Here is a 19,174-nt window from a genome sequence, read left to right as displayed (position 1 = left end):
GAGAGAATTTAACTCAGCATCCAGCATAGGTAAACTAGGAAGCATCAAGGCTACGGCTATTCCTTGTAGTATGCTTATTTCATGCAAAAAGGAGCATCACATGACACAAAAAAAAAAATCAATATACTTCTAGTTAATTAAGACTGCTCCAGTATAAAGCTATTACTCTATAAAAGGAAAAACATCTCTGGGGAAACCTCTCTCTAAATAAAAACCCTTGCAAATCAAGTGCCTCTGGGAAAGTGCTTCAGGGGATCAACTGCCTAGAGAAAACTCCTACATTCAGGCTGTGTCAGTCTATGTCTCTCAGTCCCAAAAGTAAGACTTTTATCATTTCAGCCACAGCCCAAATAGGCCATGGGTCAACTGAACTATTTCATTCTTTTATTGTAATTTGGGTCAACAAGATCCCTTATAAAGCAGACACAGCTGTTCTCTGGCTTCCTTTGGTTCACAGATAGTTACTCTGCCATTTCACATCTATTTTGGGTAAATCAACATGGTCCATGTGATAAAGAATCACCAAAATAACCCTGGCCCCACAACTTAAGTACAACATAAAATGATATGTCTATGAAGAAAGATGTTATCCGGTTTAACAAGAATTCCTGACCTTCTTTGGAGTTACTATGAACCCTGTTGGTCTGAGTCCACTGTAAATGTCCATCGCAATTAACAGTGAAAACATTAATAGCCACAGAGTGGGTATTATTCAACCAGTGCTGATTAACACATCTCTTGTTTTCTCTTTCTGACTTAACTCTTTTTTTTCTTCCTTATAACACTTGTGAGCACTGATGCATCCTGTGCTACTCTCACAAATCCAAGCAGTCCATAATTGGCAGCTGCACAAGACTCCAAGATTCTTTTAATGAGATTTTAACAAGTCTATGATTGTCTATAAATCAAGAGTGTCAAATTCACCTCATGATTCACGACCATGGGACTCCTTGTGGGCTGCATCTAGCATGGGGAAGCCGTGGCAGGCCAGCAACAGCAGTGGTTCTGGCCCAGGGAAGAAAGTTGGCATTGATTATAAGCTAAGCAGCCACAGGTTGAGCAGTGCTGTACCAGCACAGTCCTTGCTTACCCTCCTCCTAAGGATGACCCAGGGACCCCAAATATGTAGCAAGCTATGCCACCATATTCCCTAGCCCTCCAAATGCCCAGTGGACTGAATGGAGCAGCTCCACAGGCCAGATCTGGCTTGTAAGTAATATGTTTGGCACCCCTGTTTGGATTCCTCATGTGCCATAAGCATCTTCCAATAACAATATTATAGAAAGAGGTAGTTAGTCATGGGAATCTGAAGTCAGGTAAAAGGCAGGGCAGCATAGCACTTTAAAGAGTAACTCATTTGGAAAGGCATAAGCCTTCAGATGCAGCTGACAAAGTAGGCTGTCACCTACAAAAGCGTATACCTTTATTAATGAGTTAGTATTTAATGTGCTACCCTGCCCTGTCTTCTGACAATATTACATAATAATAAGCATGTTCATAGAATAATAGCATGTTCGTGCAGGATTAACAGAATATAATATAAAAGAGTGAGATGCATGCACCAAAAGTTTACCTAAAATGTAAGACGGATATCTACCAAACTATTTTAGACAGAAAAACTTCTCTCAGCCAAGACGGCTGTATTCAAAAGACAATAATAAAATTCTCTCTATTTCTGCACAGGAAAAAAATAAGAGCAAAGTTCACAGAAAACTCCACTAGCAGTAATGAAAAGCATGTACAACTCACTACTAAAAAGACGTCAAACAAATAGTAAATTTATTTTAAAATAAATCACTGGAAAGACAAAGGTTTCAATTGCTTCTTACTAGTAATATAATATTTCCAACTCAAGGGGCACATCTTCCCATTCATTAACGTGCAGTGGTTACAGCACATTTAATTTAGTACTTGTATGTCGCTGATAGGTGTTGTAAGGCTTTGGGGACTTCTTCGTCGGTGCCTTGCCCCCCAGCGACGTCAGAGTGAAACCCTAATCCAGTGCCACCTAGATAGTCTGGACGCTGGCCCTTTTTCTTTTCTGCCACGTCTTTGGTGTTATTTGTTGGGGAGGAAGTTCCCTGTTGGGGCCTGGAGGGGTCTCGACCCTGGGGGGCGTCTTTGCGAGGCTCCAAACCTCCCCTTTACCCCATCCTTACCAGGTCTTTGGCCTGGGTTGATGCTGCTCCCTGCAGATCTTCCCCACACTGCCTGCCTTGCAAGGGCTGGGTTTTCTGGGCCGTGTACCTCAGGGGTTTCGTCCCAGGTCTTTGGGTTAGTTTTCCCTTCTTCACAAAAATAAACTTGCCCCTGCTGGGGTCATCTATAATGCAAATGAAAATGCCGGCACCTGCCAGTGGAGCTCCCGAGATTGTGTGGATCTCTATCTCTCTCGTCTCAGGCCTCCTTTCTATCCCACCCCCCAGTGGACTCTTGCTCATCCCTTCCCCTCTAACTGGTGGGGATACGGGGGATGCCCTTGTGCCCCGCCCCTACCAGTTCTTCTGGTGTCCCCGCCCTCGAGCCCGGCTGACCTGAGGTCTTGTCGTCCTGGTCTCTCTTGCCAGCGTCACTCCTCTCCCCGTTTTGAGGGCTCGTGGTTCCCCGTGCTCTGCCTCAACCAGAGCCACCCAAGGATGTTTGAGGGCTTGAAGGTCTGCCCTCAGCCTCGGTTCCAGAGCTCCTAGCTGGAGCCCTGCTGCTCCCCCGCAGCGTCCCACCTGATAACTGCTTCTCCGCGAGGCTCCTTGGCTCTTGCCAATCCCCAAGTCTGCCTCCTGCTTCACTGGTTGGGATCTCTTAGTAGGCAGCTGACCCCTTCTCTGGGGAGCTGGGGCTGAAGCTGGAGCCTCCCAGCTCCGGAGTCAGAGTCTCCTGGCTGGTGTTCCACCCCTCTTGCCCCAGCTTGCCACCAGCTGTTTCCCCAGCTGCCTTTTGAGCAGCCCATGCTGCTCGGAAGCCACCCCCCAGCTCTCTCCAACACACAGGATCAGGCAGCTGCGGAACTGCTGAGCCTGCACCTGTGCCAGTGTCCGAGCTCCGGTCTCCTTCTCACTGCTGCCTGTCTCCGCTCCTGCGATGAGTGCCAGGGCATTCTGATTAGGGGTCCAGGCCATGCTGGGTAGACTCCAGTCTACCCTCTCACATTATATAATCAAGTACTAAATAAATGTGCAGTAACCAAAGTTACTGCACAGTAGCACTAGCAAATGCCTTTTTAGTGACACTACTGCACAGTAGCCTAATAATACTGCACAGTAGCATATTGGCATTGTCTGTGCTGTGACACGCTACTAGGTAGTATTATTAGGCTACTGCGCAGTTAGCATCCCTTGTAGATGTGCCCAAGTTCTCTTAAAAATTCATTATGTGAAGTGAAATCTCACTTTTCTGGCACTTTGAGACAGCATTCGCATGGGAGGGAAAGAATTGCATCGTACAATCTGAAGTTCTATTCAGTTAGAAGTCTTTATTCATGCAGGAATACAATGAGATAAGATAGGTTCTTGTAATGATGCCTGAAAATACTTTGCCCTGAATTTTAATGTTTACTACATTTTGGACTACACTTTTCATTTAATTACTTGCTTCACCAGTGGTTGTTCATTATACATAAACCATGTCAGTTTAATCATTTGTAAACTGCTACTCTGTAACAATACATGAGATAATGCATTATTAGAGCCACTGAAAGCATTCTCTTCATATCTAAGCAGCACTGTATTATTAGATTTAAACATGGATAGGGACAAACCCTTGTTTTCACTATTTAACTGAATCTCAAATTGCAGGTATCAGTATTTTTTAATACTAAATACGAATGTTAAAAATTAATGTTCAGGGGATGTCACAAAATAGCACTCTGGCACTAAAGTCTGGCATCAGCTAGGAGTCTCTGTTTACCAGTTTCATTTTTGTGTGCTTCACATGTAATATATATGTAACAGGGGCTTAGGTGGGAGCCCTGCTACTGAGTCAGGTCAGACCAAATGACCTGACAATGCACCCTGCCAGGTGGTAAGGATCACACACCGGGGTGAAGGCTGGGTGATTAGCCCACCACGGCCAGTATAAATTCAGCAGCGGGACATAGGCATTTTGCCCTCAGGCACCAGAAGACTTGCATGAGGCAACCAAGACTCAGAAGAGAGGAGTGCAAGGAGCCGGACTCACGACTCGGCAGCACACTGGAACCATGGGATGCTAGGCGGTGGAGGATTGGTCACAGGACTAGGTACTTATCTGGAAACGGAGGCGGCTCTGGTGAGTCCAGAGAAGAGCCGTGTCTCTTCAAAGTGGCTCAGTGGGAAGACAGCACAGAAGTGGAGGTCCCTGAGGAGGGAGGAGGCCAGAAGAGCTAGAACGAGCCCCTCCTCAGTGGGATAAATGGCAACCTTGAGTGTGGCAGCGCAGACAGCGAGGGACTAGCCGGGGCCACTCCCAGCACAAGGCATAAGCTGAAGACAAGGAGAATGTGCCGCACTAATGAGGCAATTAGCAACCAGGATTGTAATGATTACAATGCATCTTTGAGGCACCCAGCACCAGTCTCCTTATCAGCAGCCTGGGCTTCCCTCGCTAGTGAAGTAACTAGAGAAGTTCTTGCTGCTCACCAAATCTCCTGCTGGGCAATAAAGCTAAAGTGTGAGAAATCACCACCTGGGTGGCTTTACTAAAATCTGTGCAGGGCAATATCAGTGAATCCCTCTTGCCATCTTTCAATCTAAGTCATGGCAGGTGAGTGCAGAGGAAGACAGAGTTAGCAACCACAACCCGCCCACAATAAACATCGAGCATATGCCACTTATATATGTACCAAGTATGCGCATAATCTATCTAAATGCCTAACAAAATGCCAGCTCTAATTACTTCCTGAATGCTTATAACAAACACCTGTTATTTCAAGATCACTCGGGTGCACAAACCAGTTAAACATACAGCCTCTTTTAACCCCACTGTCTGATCTGTAATATAACTATACCTAACTACAAAATAACTGGCCCCAGAAGAGGATTGGAAGCCTTGGAATTGATGGGAACTAGTCAATTTCAGAGTTATCTCCTGTCATTCTTCAGTAGCAGCCCTGAAACTGACAAAGTCTTGAAAATGAGAGGAGCTAGTCAGTTTTCGAGATGCCAGTACCACAGCATTGACAGTGCCATGTACTTAAAGAGCATTGTATGCAACATATTTATCCATGTGGAAGTTTTGTACTCTAGGTAAGTGCATAGTCATTTTTTTTTCAGTTCTGAGGTTATGCATGTAAATGATTTACATAGTATCCTGAAAGGGGACACATGCTCACATATCCTAGCCTACATACTGCTGACTGTCCTGCAGGGTTCAGGCACATCCCCAAATAACCGAGAAATTCTGTGCTTCCTTATTACACACAGACACTCCACCCATCTGGAGAGGTCCCTGCACCACAGGGCAGCCAGCAGTTTGCAATAATTAGAAGTGCTGCTCCATGCAAAAAAAAAACCCTTAGTGAAAACTGACAACTGGAGGGTAAATAATAGTCCAAGGGCCAAGAAAAACTCCGGAATCAAGGCACCCACCATACCCCATTTCCACCGTCTCCCTTCACATAGAAGATGATCATACACCATACGCCTTTTGCTCCTAGCACTGTAAAAAGACACCTGGGTCCTAAGTGCACAGGAAATGAAATGTGAAAGAAAGCACGTAATGCTAGTATGATTTTAACAGGCTCTTTACTAAAATACGTAACTATGAGTGCTGTGACTATAAAGATCAGTACCAGTACCACCATCCCATATTCCCACTGTAACGCTTTACAACGAATGAATGAGATGGGATCATTCAGAAAGGAAGTTTTCTGCCAAACTCTACTTGACTGGATGTGTTTGAATACCAACTGTCCAAATTAATACCTTTGTTTAGGTTCTCTGTTATATTACAATTTTATTTTGCTTATCACGTACTGTTACAATATAAGGAGAAGCTCACTTAACTTGGAAGCTGTTTTTGAATTTTCTGCATTAAAATTCACTGAAGCTCCTTCTAATCAGAGTCCCATAACCTCTGATATCTAAATCTATCCAGAATGTGAGAGTCATAAATAGGGACTCTGGAAGGGTCTAAACATAACATTTAGTACCAGATTTTTCTTATTCTTTAAAATCATCAGAGCATCTAAAGCTCCAGAAATTTGGCTTCTAAGTTAAACTTCTTACAAAAAGGAAGTTTTAGATAATACTGACAAAAACAATCCTACTTTTCATCTGTTGCTTCTTTTTATTTTACAGTCTGTGTACTGACATACACGTAACCTTTTTTCCTTTTGGCTGTACAGTGAATACTAAAGCTAATTTTGCATACCAAAGATTCCTAAATATGCTCCTCATTTAACTCTGGCTTATGTTTGACCAAGACATAAGTTAACCATGACTGAGTTCGGACTGCAACCAAACTGGCTATTTATAGGCCAATTGATGAAGATTCAATGTCCCACTTCAGGAATTTTTTCTATCTAGATACACACAAAGTCTTTTGAAACCTCTACTGCTTCCTACCCCCAGATAAGAATCTCCCAATTTCAGCTAAGAGCAATCATAATGAAGATGCAGAAAGAAAACCTTGTATTAGGAGCCAGTGGGCACATCTATATGAGAAGCTGACTGTGCAGTAGCGTGTCACAGCACAGATAGTGCTAATATGCTACTGAGCAGTATTATTAAGCTACTGCACAATAGCATCACCTAAAAGACATTCATAGTGCTACTGGGCAGTAACTCTGGTTACTGAGCATTTATTTAGTACTTGCTAATACTAAATGAATGTGCAATAACAACTGTGCAGTAGCATCTCATGTAGACACAGCCAGTGGGTATAGGGGTGCACCAATAAGAGGTTTTTGTGGCCAATACCAATAGCCAATTTTTAAAGAGGCATATTGGCCAATGCTGATCTGATTTCCGATACCAGCCCTGCAGCATGTAGAGCTGCATCCAGCTGGTAAGTCTGGTGTGGAGGGAGGGGGAAGGGAAGAGTGGGGGTGCAACTCAAGGTCCCCGCAGGAAGGGAGGAAGGGTACTGGGGCAGGGGCTGAGGCAGGATGGGCATGAGACAGAGCCGCAGCTCATCCAGGGGGTGCAGGGAGTGGGGCAGCTCCCGCAGCTGCGCGCCACTCGGGTGGGAGCCGCTGGTCTGGCAGCTCATCCAGCACTCACCTGTTCGTCCCGTAGCTTCTCCTGCCGCTCATCCAGGAGTGTATGGGGGGAAGATGTGCACCCCCTGATGTGCATGGGGCAGGCTGGGGCCAGGGCCAGGACTACTGAGCCCAGCTCTTCCCAGCAGGGCGGGTTTGTGCTAGGAGGCGGCTGAGGTTGCAGCCACAAATTCACTGTAGCATCCCTCCCAGCACCGCCCAGCCCAAAGCAGCCCCACCCTGCCAGAAAGAGCTTGGTGCAATCCCGGCCCCAGCCCACCCCACACAGATCCAGGGGACACACCCCCCTCCCATTCCCTTCCAGATGAGTGGCAGAAGCAGCAGTGGGAGCCTTGGGACAAGCAGGCAAGCACCGGATAAGCCACGCTTGTGGCTCCCGGCTGAGTGGCACGCAGCAGTGGGAGCTGCCCCGCCCCCTTCCTGCACCTCCCAGATGAGCCACAGCACCTTCCTGTGCCCACTTGAACCCCACCGTGGCTGGGCAGCGCTTGCACCTGCCCCTGCCTCTGCCCCAGCTCCAGCTCCCCTCTTTGCAGGGGCCTTGATCTGCGTCCCCATGCCCCTTCCCTCTCCCCCCTCCCACAACACCAGACTTACCAGCTGGATGCAGCTCTCCAAGCTGTTGGGCCGTGCTCCTCACTGCCTGTTCTGTGCTGCAGCTACGTGCATGCACAGTCTATTTATCAGTCAAATTATTGGCCTAATATGGCCGATTTCTGATATATTACATTTTCTTTATATCTGTGCCGATCTGATATTGGTACCAGTGCACCTCTAAGTGAGCATCTATAATTTTCAACCTGCTGTATACACTTACATCAGTTTAAGCCTGGCTCATATGAACTTCATTTGGACCTGTATATTGTATAGTTTTAATTAAAGAGACTGTATTGATTATCCTTTTAACTCTGGTTTCAACAATTTAATTCTTCCTATCCCATGAACAGGGGCCATTGATATGGCTGTATTCCTGTTATTCTGGAGTAATCTAAAACAGAGTTGGTTTAAAATGATACGGCAATTGAGCCTCCTTGAGAACTCTGCAACATGAAAGAATCATAAGGAATTGATCACTCAACTTTTAGACTAAACAGAAATTACACAAAAACTAGTATAAGTGATTGGAAACCATTTCAAATCTGTAATACAACAGAAGATCAGTGCACATAAACTGCTTTCAAAATGGCCAAATTTGATTTAAGATAAACCTGGATGGATGTAGCATCAGACTTAACTGATGTAGGCTAAATAGGGTTACTGAACTTCTGTTCCAGATCCCCTCCAGATGCAAGTTAACTCACAGTCCCCCCACACCCCAAGACTCTTTGCACCTCCCCTGCAACCTCCCCCTCTTTGCAGGCTGGGCAGGCTAGCCTTGGCCCAAGCTATCTACACCAGCTGAGCAGGGAGGTGTGCTCTAGTGCCCTCAAGCTTCTGACTTGGGCCACTGCAGGCATGTGGCTGCATTTCCAGAATCAAAGGTGAATGGCTGTTAACTTGTTTATCAGTTCAATGTGCACAGCTTAGACTGGGGATGGGCAAAATATGGCCCACGAGGCCATTCTATCCGGCCCATGGGGCCCATAAAACATTTAGAAAATGAATATTCATATGCCCTTAGTTCCTGTCAAAAATGACAGGAAACAAGGGTAGTAGGACCCAGGGGAAGTGCGGTGGGTTCCCACAACAGCAGGGCCCGCCCCGCCCTGCCCCACCAGCTGGAAGCCCGAGTTAGGGCTTCTGGCCTGGGACCATGCGGCTGCCCCATGCCAGAACCACAGGTAAGGGGGAAGTGGGGGGAGGGCAGGGGAGGACCCAAGACAGGGAAGGAGCCTGGGGAAAAGTGGCCTGAGGAAAAGCTGAGTAGGGGGATGGGGAAGCAACCCCTCATCTGCCCCATGGCTGGAGCCCCATGCTGCAGCCACTCGCAGCCCACGTGGGGCTGCCTGTGCCTGCTCCAGACAGCCCCACGTGGGCTGCGAGCAGCTGCAGCAGGGAGCGCTGGCCACAGGACAGGGGAGGGGCCACTTTTTCCCCACACTCAGCTTTTCCCCAGGGTCCTTCCTGGTGCAGAGGAAACTGTCCCCTCGCCCGCCCCGTGGCTGATGCCCCACGCTGCAGCTTCTTGCAGCCCATGCAAGGCTGTCCAGAGCAGGCACAGGCAGCCCCAGGCAGGCTGAGAGCGGCTGCAGCTTGTAGCGCTGGGCACAGGGCAGGCGAGGAGCTGCTCCCCCCCCACCAACGCTCAGCACCAGCTTGTGACCCAGCCCCACTGCCAGCCTGGGCCCCGGGCCAGCTCCAGCTTCGCCCATCGGGGCTGAGCATGGCAACAGCAGCTGCGGCCCCCCTGCTTGCCGTGCCAGGCAGCGTTTGCCACTGCCGCCTGTGGGCTGCCCAGCGCGTGAGCTTCGGGCGGGCAGCAGCAGCCAACACTACCCAGCATGGCAAGCAGGGGGGCCAAAACTGCTGTCACCGACAGGCAAACCCGGAGCCGGCTTGGAGCCCAGGCTGGCAGCGAAGCCGGGTTACAAGCTGGCGTTTAGCACGGGAAAAAGTGGCTCCTTGCTTGCCCCATGGCCAGCGCCCTGCACTGTAGCCGCTTGCAGCCCACATGGGGCTGCCTGTGCCTGCTCCAGACAGCCCCGTGTGGGCTGCGAATGCCTGCAGCAGGGAGCGCCAGCCATGGGGCGGGCGAGGGGCTGCTTTTCCCTGTGCTCAGCACCAGCTTCTTCCCTGCTGGTGAGCAGGGGGTTAGGGCTGTGTGCTGCACCCCGCCTGTACCACGGGGCTGGGGGCACTGGGAGTGAGTGGGCAGGGAGCCAGCAGGAGCACAGGGCCCATACTGGTGTCCTGGGGCCAGGGCCGGTGGGGCCCAGAGCAGGGTGGCAGGAGCACGGGGTCCCAGCCAGCAGGGGCTCTATGGAGCCGGGCCAGCTCCCCACTCTCCCTGCTGGTGCAGCTCAGCCCAGCTCCACAGACCCCTGCCAGCCTGTACCCTGCTTTGGGCCCCACCAGTGCTGGCCCTGGGACACTGGTTCCAAGATGGTGACCAAGGGGCAGGGCTACCCATGCAGCCCTCGACAGTCTGCCAAAACGTGGTAAGCGGCCCTCCACCCAAAATAACTGCCCACCCCTAGCTTAGACTAACCTGTGAGGATTGAATGGATTCAGCCTCTGGCTTTTTGACTGCCTGTACTTAGCCCTAGTGGCTATATGAATTACAATTGCAAAAGCCAGGAAGAAGTGACACTCCTAAAGTCACTGATTTGGTTCAAAAGATTTGGGAAGTTTGAGTAATGCAAAAGTTGTCCTATTAAGTCAGTATTCTACAGGTGAGAAGGAAAAAGATGTTTGCTTGGAAATTTGCTGGAAATTCTTGGTATTTCTAAAAATACATTTTTTTCTCTAAATCAGAAAGTTTGAGAAATTATTTTGAATATTAAAAGAAAGTGCAAGTTATATGAGCTAACACTTGAGAACAAATCTGGAAAAAATTTAACAATTAAAAGCAGAAACAAGTAGAAGATATTGAGATTTGTATTTTGCAGTTATGAGGAAAGAGAGGTGAATTATTATATAGAAATGAAGAAACACAAAAGCTAAACATTGACTGAATCATAAACCAACTGTTAGAAACTGAAAGAAAGAAAAGAAAAAAACAAGACTTCGTTGGGCATTGACTTGGGTTAAAGAAGCACTTTTGATGGAAGATAAATATCTTTCTTTGGGCATGTCTACATGTCGCTGTGCTTTAGTACTCTCTTTTAGAAGTACTAAAGCACGGTACAGTATGGTCAGTTATTGTGCCATGTGTGCGGCGCATTGGTAAATTTTGCCTTTACAGCGCCGTAGTGATATGCTATACATGGGAGGCAATGTAAACACACGTGATTGCTACATTGCTGTACTGCGCCATGCAGCGTCGCTACATTGCTGTAGGTTGACGTGTAGACATGCCCTTTATGTATATTTTAGGAGATGGATGTACCTTTAAATGTTGTAGTTATGTAACCTAGTTGCATTCCCCTCCTCACCCCAACCTCTCTTAGGTTAGTCCCTTGCTCGGGCACTCTGTATTTCCCTTACGGCTTTATCATTTTTGTTTCATGCCTCTTAACATTTTCTAATAAAATCAAATTTGTTACTTAATAAGTTGGATTCATTAATATATAAAGTTAAATAAAATAAATATAAAATAAAATGACACAACTAAAGTCCACTAAATCTCCGGTAACCTCATGCAGGAGGAGGCAACCATAATCATCAAGTTAAGAATGGTCCAAGAGCAGTAGCAGGGAACTTCCCCCTCCTCCTCCTCAGATTTGACAAAATGATTGTATTGCCTGACTAAGCAATGATAGCTTGTTAGTCTCCATTCTTGAAGTTTTTCCTCACCTCAAGATCCAGGGTAGGTAGGAAGGCTAAAAGACTATCTCATCAAGATCTCTTGCAAACCTTCCCTGAAGAGGACAGCAAAATTTAGGATCAGGAGCTGTCATACCTCTTGACACTGAAGCAGAATGCTACAGCATCTGACAAAGTAGGCTGCTGGCTCTCCACTCCTTTGCTATTTCAGGACAGAGGGTAGGGTTAAGATCCATTTGGAAGGTCTGACATTTTAACCCAGAGCTGTCCAATTTCTAGATGTCCAGGGGCCACACTCCATGCAGACTACATCAGCACAGACCAAAGGTTAAGGCACACCCCCCAACTGCACTATGCTGCACCATGCCACAGATACCCTGGCTCCTGCTTGCAGCTCCCCAGCCTCAGGATCTCCCACTGCACTGCACAATAGGTGAAAGGGGAAGTAGTGGCTGGAGGAGAGCCCGGGGGCCACAAATTAACCAGTTGTGGGTTGCCTGCAGTCTGCAGGCCATCTGTTGGACCACCCTGTTTAACCTATTTGCCCAGAAGTGGTAGGAGAAGTACTGCCTTTATCCAAAACAATGAAGCTTCAATGACAGAAGGAATGCTGACCAGATTCTTAGAGATATCTTAGCATTGGAAGAGTTTATGATAAAGATACTGTGAATGAAAGGCAACAGGGTCAGTGCTGGATACTGATCTTAGAGCCCCTAGACCTTTTTGAGTATATCATAGTCCACTTCACACATGGCCGTCCTTTTTTACTCATTTTCTGTAAGTGGAAAAGCATGGTCCATAAAGGTTGCCAAAAAACAGGCTGGCTAGCAGGATTATTAAAACAGCTAAAACATGCTTCCCAAAGATCTACATGACCCCATACATAGAGATGCCTAGCATTCTTTGGGGCAGGAGTCAATACAAGTAATTAGAGTCAATCCCAACACAGAAGTAGACTCTTTGATCTCACCCAAGGGCTTTACTCAACTGCAGCTATCACTTGAAGAAACCATCGCCAGGTTAAGGGAAACCTTAGTCATTCTTCAGAGGAGACTCTCTTTCTCCCAGACTTCTTGTAAACTACAGAAAGGATACAGCAACATTTGAAATAGAAGTGAAAAATGGAGAGAGTCCAGAAAACAATCTCTGCTGCTGCTGATTGGCTCAGGGAGCTCCAGTATACCAGCAAAGGGAGCTATCAGAATGTAGTGAAGAAAAATGTCCACCAAGTAAACATCTTCTCCTATTCACTGAAGTAGAAGGATAATTATCTAGACCAGCAATTCTCAACTAGAGTGCCATGAGCTACTTTAAGAGTGCCATGTTGAGTTGCACAATATTAAAACTGTTAGGTGTGCAAACACTACACATTCACCAAGGATAAGTGCAAAATCCTCTACTTACGACAGAAAAATTGCATGCACAAAAAAAAGACTGGGGAATGACTGGGGAGGCTGCAGTACTGAAGAGAAGGATCTGGAGGTTACAATGGCCCATAAGGTGAATATGAACCAAAAGTGTGCTCCTGTTGCAAAAAAGCCAACAGAATACCAAGTCATATTAACAGGAATGTAATTTGTAAATCAACGGAAGTGATTTTTCCACTCTATTTAGCACTGGTGAGGCCTCGTCTGCACTACTGTGTCCCATTTTGGGCTCCACACTTCAAGAAAGATGGTAACAGATTGGAAAGAGTCCAGCTCAAAGCAACAAAAATGATTAGGGGCCTTGGAACCAAGACTTATGAGGAAAGGCTGAAAGAATTAGGGTTATTTTGCCTGGAGAAGAGAGGACTGAAGGAGGATTTGATAATAGTCTTCAAATATCTGAAGGGTGATTACAGGGAGGATACAGACAGAATATTCTCGCTGGCCCTAACAGAACTGAAGAACTTTCTGACTATGAAAGCACCCATGCATTAGAACAGGCTACTTGCAGAAGTTGTAGAATCTCCATCCCTAGAAATTTTCAAGAGAAAGTTACAGAGACACTTGGTTGGGATAGTTTAGTCAGGGATGGCCCTACCTTAAGTAGGAGGCTAGACTGGATAGCCTCATGAGGTCCTTTCCAGACTTACTTTCCTACGATTCTATGATTCTCAAGATAAACCCAGAAACTTCAAATAGGAAATCACGGTGTCAAAAGCATTTCAACGTAGGGGTGGGCAAAATATGGCCCGTGGGCTGGATCCAGCCTGCCAACTGACAGGATCCAGCCTGCAGCTGCCCCTGAAGCGCTCCGCATGGGGTCAAGCCCCAGCCGTTCCCTCCAAGGCAGCCTGTGTCGCACTCCAGCCTGCTGGCACAGCATGCAGCTTCCGGCAGGGCTGTTCCTGGTGCTGCTCTGCTCCCCTCACCTTCAGTGGGAGCCATCCAGGTGAAGCTTCCCCACTGCCTACCCAGAAGGGCCCAGCACAGGCAGGAGTGGAAGGAGGAGCCACTGCTGGAGGCAAAGGGAGCAAAGCAGCACCTGGCCTCCTGCAGCTATCTGTTAGAAAGTAGGTTCAGACTAGACATTAGAAGGCACTACTTCACAGTCAGGGTGGCTAGGATCTGTAACCAACTCCCAAGGGAAGTAGTGCTGGCTCCTACCTTGGGGGTCTTTAAGAGGAGGCTTGACGATTACCTAGCTGGGGTCATTTGAGCCCAGTTCTCTCTCCTGCCCGGGGCAGGGGTCGGATTAGAAGATTTGAAAGGTCCCTTCTGACCCTACATCTATGAATCTATGAATCTAAGCTGCATGGGAACAGCCCCGCTGGAAGCCATGTGTGCTGGCCAGAACCTGGGCCAGCAGGGGTGTTCTGCTCCCTTCACTTCCAGGGGTGGCTCCTCCTTCTGCTCCTGCCCTTGCCCTTGCTGTGCCACTCTGAGCGGGGGGCAGGGAGGGCAAGGATAGAGTTCAGTCAGGTGGTTCCTGCCTCAGCGTATGGGGCTCTGGCTCCAGCTCCCAGATGCCTTCCAGCCAGCTGGAGCTACATAAGAAACAGCCCTGCCAGAAGTTGTTCACTGGCTGGGCCAGCGGGTATGGGGGGAGTGCAGCATGGTATGAGCTGCCCTGACCAGGGCTCGGCCCCATGTGGAGCACCACTGGCTCAGCCGGGTGTGCACGCGCCCCGCTTCCCCCTCCTTCCTAGCAGGCTCCTGGGACCTAGCACCCAGGCAGCCCCCCCCCACATGTGCACATGCCCCCCCACACACACCCCAATACACACACACACCACCACCCCCTGCCAAAGGCAGGACATACAAGGAAGCGTATCAGCCTCAGCCACCCATCCCACTCCCAAACGCTGCTCCCCACCTGCCCAAACCCCATAGGGAATTTTGGTGAGTTGTGGGGGAGGGGGGGAGAGGGGGGGGGAGGAGGGGGCGACCTGGCCCATGACAGGTCATCAAAATTCCCTATGTGGTCGTCAGGGCCAAATAAATACCCACCCTGTTCTAATCTGTTGTGGCCTTTTTGAGTTATTTGCAACAGAAAAAAGGCTCTATTTTTCCGTAGTCAAAAAAACAAGTGAAAGCTAAGATCTGGCATTTTCCAAGGGATGTCTTGAGTCTAATGAGAGTGCCTAGAGTCCAACAAAGAGTGCTTTGAGTCTAAAACGGTTGAAATCCACTGATCTAAACTAAGGGAGAAGCAAGTACCATGCCTGCTCCTGCCACCAGGGGAAGGGGATGAGAGAGAGCTGCGTGGCTGGGCTGGCAGCACAGGCACCAGTGCCCATGCTTGTGATGGGGTGGCTGGGAGATGCTGTTCCAGGAGCAGGAGGGGCCATAACCAGGTTTGCTTGGCACAGAATGGCATCCCCAGCCTAGGGCAGGGGGATGCTGCAGGCCTCTCCTCCTCTTCCCTCCAGCCCACACCAGGGCCACTTCCGCCCGCATAAGCTGGAGCCACTTCAGCCACCGTGCTCTGGCCCGAGCGGAATGGGAGCAGCTGGGGGCCCCCTCTAGCAGGATTAGGGGGGAGAAGGGACTGTGGATCAGGAATGAGGGACACCAGCATGGCCTGAGGGGGGCAGGGTACTGAGGGTCAGGCACAAGCAGGCCAAGGGGGATGTGGGTTGGGACAGGCCATGGATCTTTGCAAATGGGTCCTGGCAGGTAAAAGGTTGAGAACCACTATACTATATCCCTGTGCAAGCAAAGTTGAGAAATAAGCCACAGTGTATTTGCTAAAGCAGATAGTCCCCTAACTAACCATCCAACATCACCTTCAATATTATGATTGTATGTCATAATAGAACTGCCTATCAAAAGTTCCAGCAAACTTTTTGTAACTATGTTAAAAATTCTTAATGAAAGACTATGAAATAATTTGTCTATAAAGTTACATATTTCAGCTCCTAATTACATACTTTTTTCTATAATTCTGCATCCATTTCTTTTTGGAACTGTGTACTATGGTTCAAAGATACACTTAAAATAGACAAATGTTAAAACTTTTTCAAAATTTTTGGGTGGTTACAAGGTATACATCTGGCTCTATTTAAAGTCAATACAAGCTTTTTCACTAGGGTGAAGGGTCAAGATTTCATTAGTCAGGATTCCACTGTTGGTTTTTCTTTTGATAAAAATTCATGACAGTAAAGATAAATATTTTTTTTACAAAGTTCAAGCAACAGGACTTGACGTACAATATTTCAATTTCCTGTCTTCATTAGTTTTATTGTCAAACAACATATACCACCCACACGTTTGTCTCATTATATTAAAAGTGTCATTACAAATCATTATTATTCCCAGTTAGAAAGTTGGGCAAGTTGCCAAAATGGTGAAAGTGCTCAAATTACACATAGTTCATCAGTACTGAAAGAAGTGAAATCCTTGTGTGCTCTGTTCTGCAATGACCTACTGCTTAAAGTAACAGTATGCAAGAGCTAAGCTAATTAACGTGCAGTCAGTGTTTACATGTAATCCACTGTATCATTTACACAAATAAACAAAATTACATGAAACACCAACACAAGCATCTCCCTTATTTTATCATGGCTGGTATAATTTAAATGACTGAAGTATTAAGCACTTTAAAAATAAACTACTGTGGAAATATTATGAATATGACATGTTTCCGCTATACCATACGTACGTTGTCAAAGAACCTTACATCAATGCACCATGTGCTTCATTTACTGGGAAAATGTGTCATAGGTAAATCTATAGAACATATCTAACTCTTGACACAGAGTCCCACTGTCTAGAAAGACAGATCCCTTAAAGTTTTAATACGAGTTTGACTATAAACAAACTAACAAATAAAGACCAAGGAGTCAGTGTCTCAATCTTATTTCATTCTATAGTAAGAATAGCAGGTACCTATTAACACCCATAAAGGCGCTACAAAACTATGCATATAATTCCTGTGCTTCTTCATTGTAAGATATGTATAATGCCTGAAAAAACCCCCCCCAGGAATGAAACCCTGATTCTACTGAATTTTTTTAATGGACTTAAATGTAGCCAAAATTTCACCCAAAGCTGAAGTTCAGTTTTTTGGCCTATAAATGACTTGACAGTAGCTGGGCTGCTGAAGTGTTAAGACCATTGCTGCCCAGTATTATCCCCCTTTTTTATTCTAAACCTTTTTTATTGTAAACTTGTTAGGGCATGTACCATCTTTTTGTTCTGTCTGTACAGCACAGTGTGATACATATCCATGACAAAATACAAATTATACATTTTGATTATAAATGATAAAGCAGCAGAAATCTTTAGCAGATATATTCCAGTTTTCCTTGATGATTCAAATTTGGGTGTTCAACCCTAACTGAATATTTGGAGCTCTCTCTACAAGTTTCCATCACAGTTCATACCGATCACTTAGCCAAAATTCTATTCACAGAAATAAATGTCTTGTATTTAGAAAATTGTGATCTTAGAATATATTTCTTTATACAAATGTTGTAGAAAATAGACATGAAAACTGAAGGAAATAGCATATTACCAATCAACAGGAAAACATGAGTTTATTTTGCTAAAGTCTGAACCAGTATCATAATGAAAGGAGGTACCCATAGTACCAGCCCTGGGTACCAACCGTGGAGGGAGTACATAAATACCAGCAGGTGCACTGCTGGACCGGCTGCTGGAACACAGCCAGTGATCCTTCCCAGTGCACGGCTGCCACCCAGGGCACTCAGGCTTCCTGTTACACTGCTGGTATGAACTCTACATTTGAAAGTTTCAACTGAACAGAAGTATTTTGTTTGTGCTGTGCATCACAGAGAATGTTGGAAATAAGGACCAAAAGGGAAAAGTGGAATTCTACTGAAAGAGAAAAAAAGGATACACAATACTTGGCATCATATTTGTGCCAGCCCCACTGTAGGGGTCCTCTTCTACTAACCCAGATTTTTCCCTTAGCTACAAGACAGAACACACATGTTATCATGGCAGAGATAAGCTAGGCTCTTACCAAGGTTTTAGTCCAAACCATCCATCCACAAAACCATTAACCTGGTATATATGCTTTGAACATTCCAATATCTGGATATAGGTTAGAGCCCACTTATTTGTTTATTCGATTTATAGGCTCACCTTCGCAACAAAGACTCAGGCTGGCTTATTATAAGAAAACAGAACAACTTATAAAACAGAAGAATGACAAGAGAACAAAACAACTTAGTAAGGAACTAGAATATCAACATAAACCAGAGGCATCCAGTACCACACAGTATGGATGCAGCTGAAGCCTAGGTCACAGAAAACCTGGATTTTGATAGTCAACTGCCATCCCACAATTTTCTGAGCCTGCATTTTCTTTACTTACTTACTTACTAGGATTTAAGGAGATACACTCCTCTAACTGGATAATTATCTGATGTCAGAGAAGAAACAAAAGGGTGTCTACCACAAAACAGTGGAGCAAGAACAGACCTTGGAACAGGCCATGTAACCAGAGGGGCTGGGGTTTATACTAAACTCATATTCCTGGGGATTGAACCCTGAGAATGAACTAGAAAGGAAGTGGTTGTAAGGCCAGAACATTAGTCAAGGAAGAAGCCATTGTAAACTTTATTATTATTAGTGAAGGATTTGTAGCATAAGTGGGAGTGCTTCCCATTACAATTATGGAGGACACAACATGCTATAGGATGGCCTTGGCTTCAGTTAGCAGGCCTGAAGAAGTCATGACATCTCCTTGTCCCTTCCCCCCTTTCTCCACCCTCACTGTGTGTTCCAAGGTGGATTCCAAAAGGCTGGGGGGGTGGGGATGTTAAAATATGTAACTAGTGATTTATTCTGTGTGTTCTTGAACTGATGGGCAGAGGCAGAAATTAGGTCTGGGATTACAGGCTTAGCCAGCATGAGTGCTTATTTCCATATATTATTCCTGTTATAATTCAGTCACTCTGGTATACTCTCATACAACTACATCAATATTAGCATTACAATATTATGCCAGACAGTCTGCATTAGACATCTCAGAGACTATACCAAGAGACAAAATCACTTGCTGACAGTAGTACTTGGCTTTCTAGTGCTCTCTGTTTGCAGCATGCTGTTGGCATGGAGTCAGGGAAGGCACAGGCAGCTCTGTTGCTAGCAAGCTTCTTTGTCCTACTCCACCATCCTGTTAATGTTAGCCAAAATCCTGGTTTGTCATGATCTAAAA

General features: G+C 46.4%; 1 protein-coding gene across 4 annotated transcripts in view; it reads right to left on the bottom strand.

The window, feature by feature from the left end:
* The window catches only part of ZNF704 (zinc finger protein 704), a 189,990-nt gene that overhangs the window by 162,663 nt on the left and 8,153 nt on the right, over positions 1–19,174 (bottom strand). Inside the window, exon 1 of one of the 4 annotated variants that reach the window (XM_019498687.2) lies at positions 2,535–2,635. The exons of the other annotated variants lie outside the window; for them this stretch is intronic. The gene's annotated coding sequence lies outside the window, so the exon portion shown is untranslated. Of the gene's footprint in view, positions 1–2,534; positions 2,636–19,174 lie in introns of those variants that run through there. 4 annotated transcript variants of the gene reach the window in all.

Source organism: Alligator mississippiensis, chromosome 3 (genome assembly GCF_030867095.1).
Source record: "Alligator mississippiensis isolate rAllMis1 chromosome 3, rAllMis1, whole genome shotgun sequence".
NCBI lineage: Eukaryota > Metazoa > Chordata > Crocodylia > Alligatoridae > Alligator > Alligator mississippiensis.
This window is presented reverse-complemented; position numbering and strand designations above follow the sequence as displayed.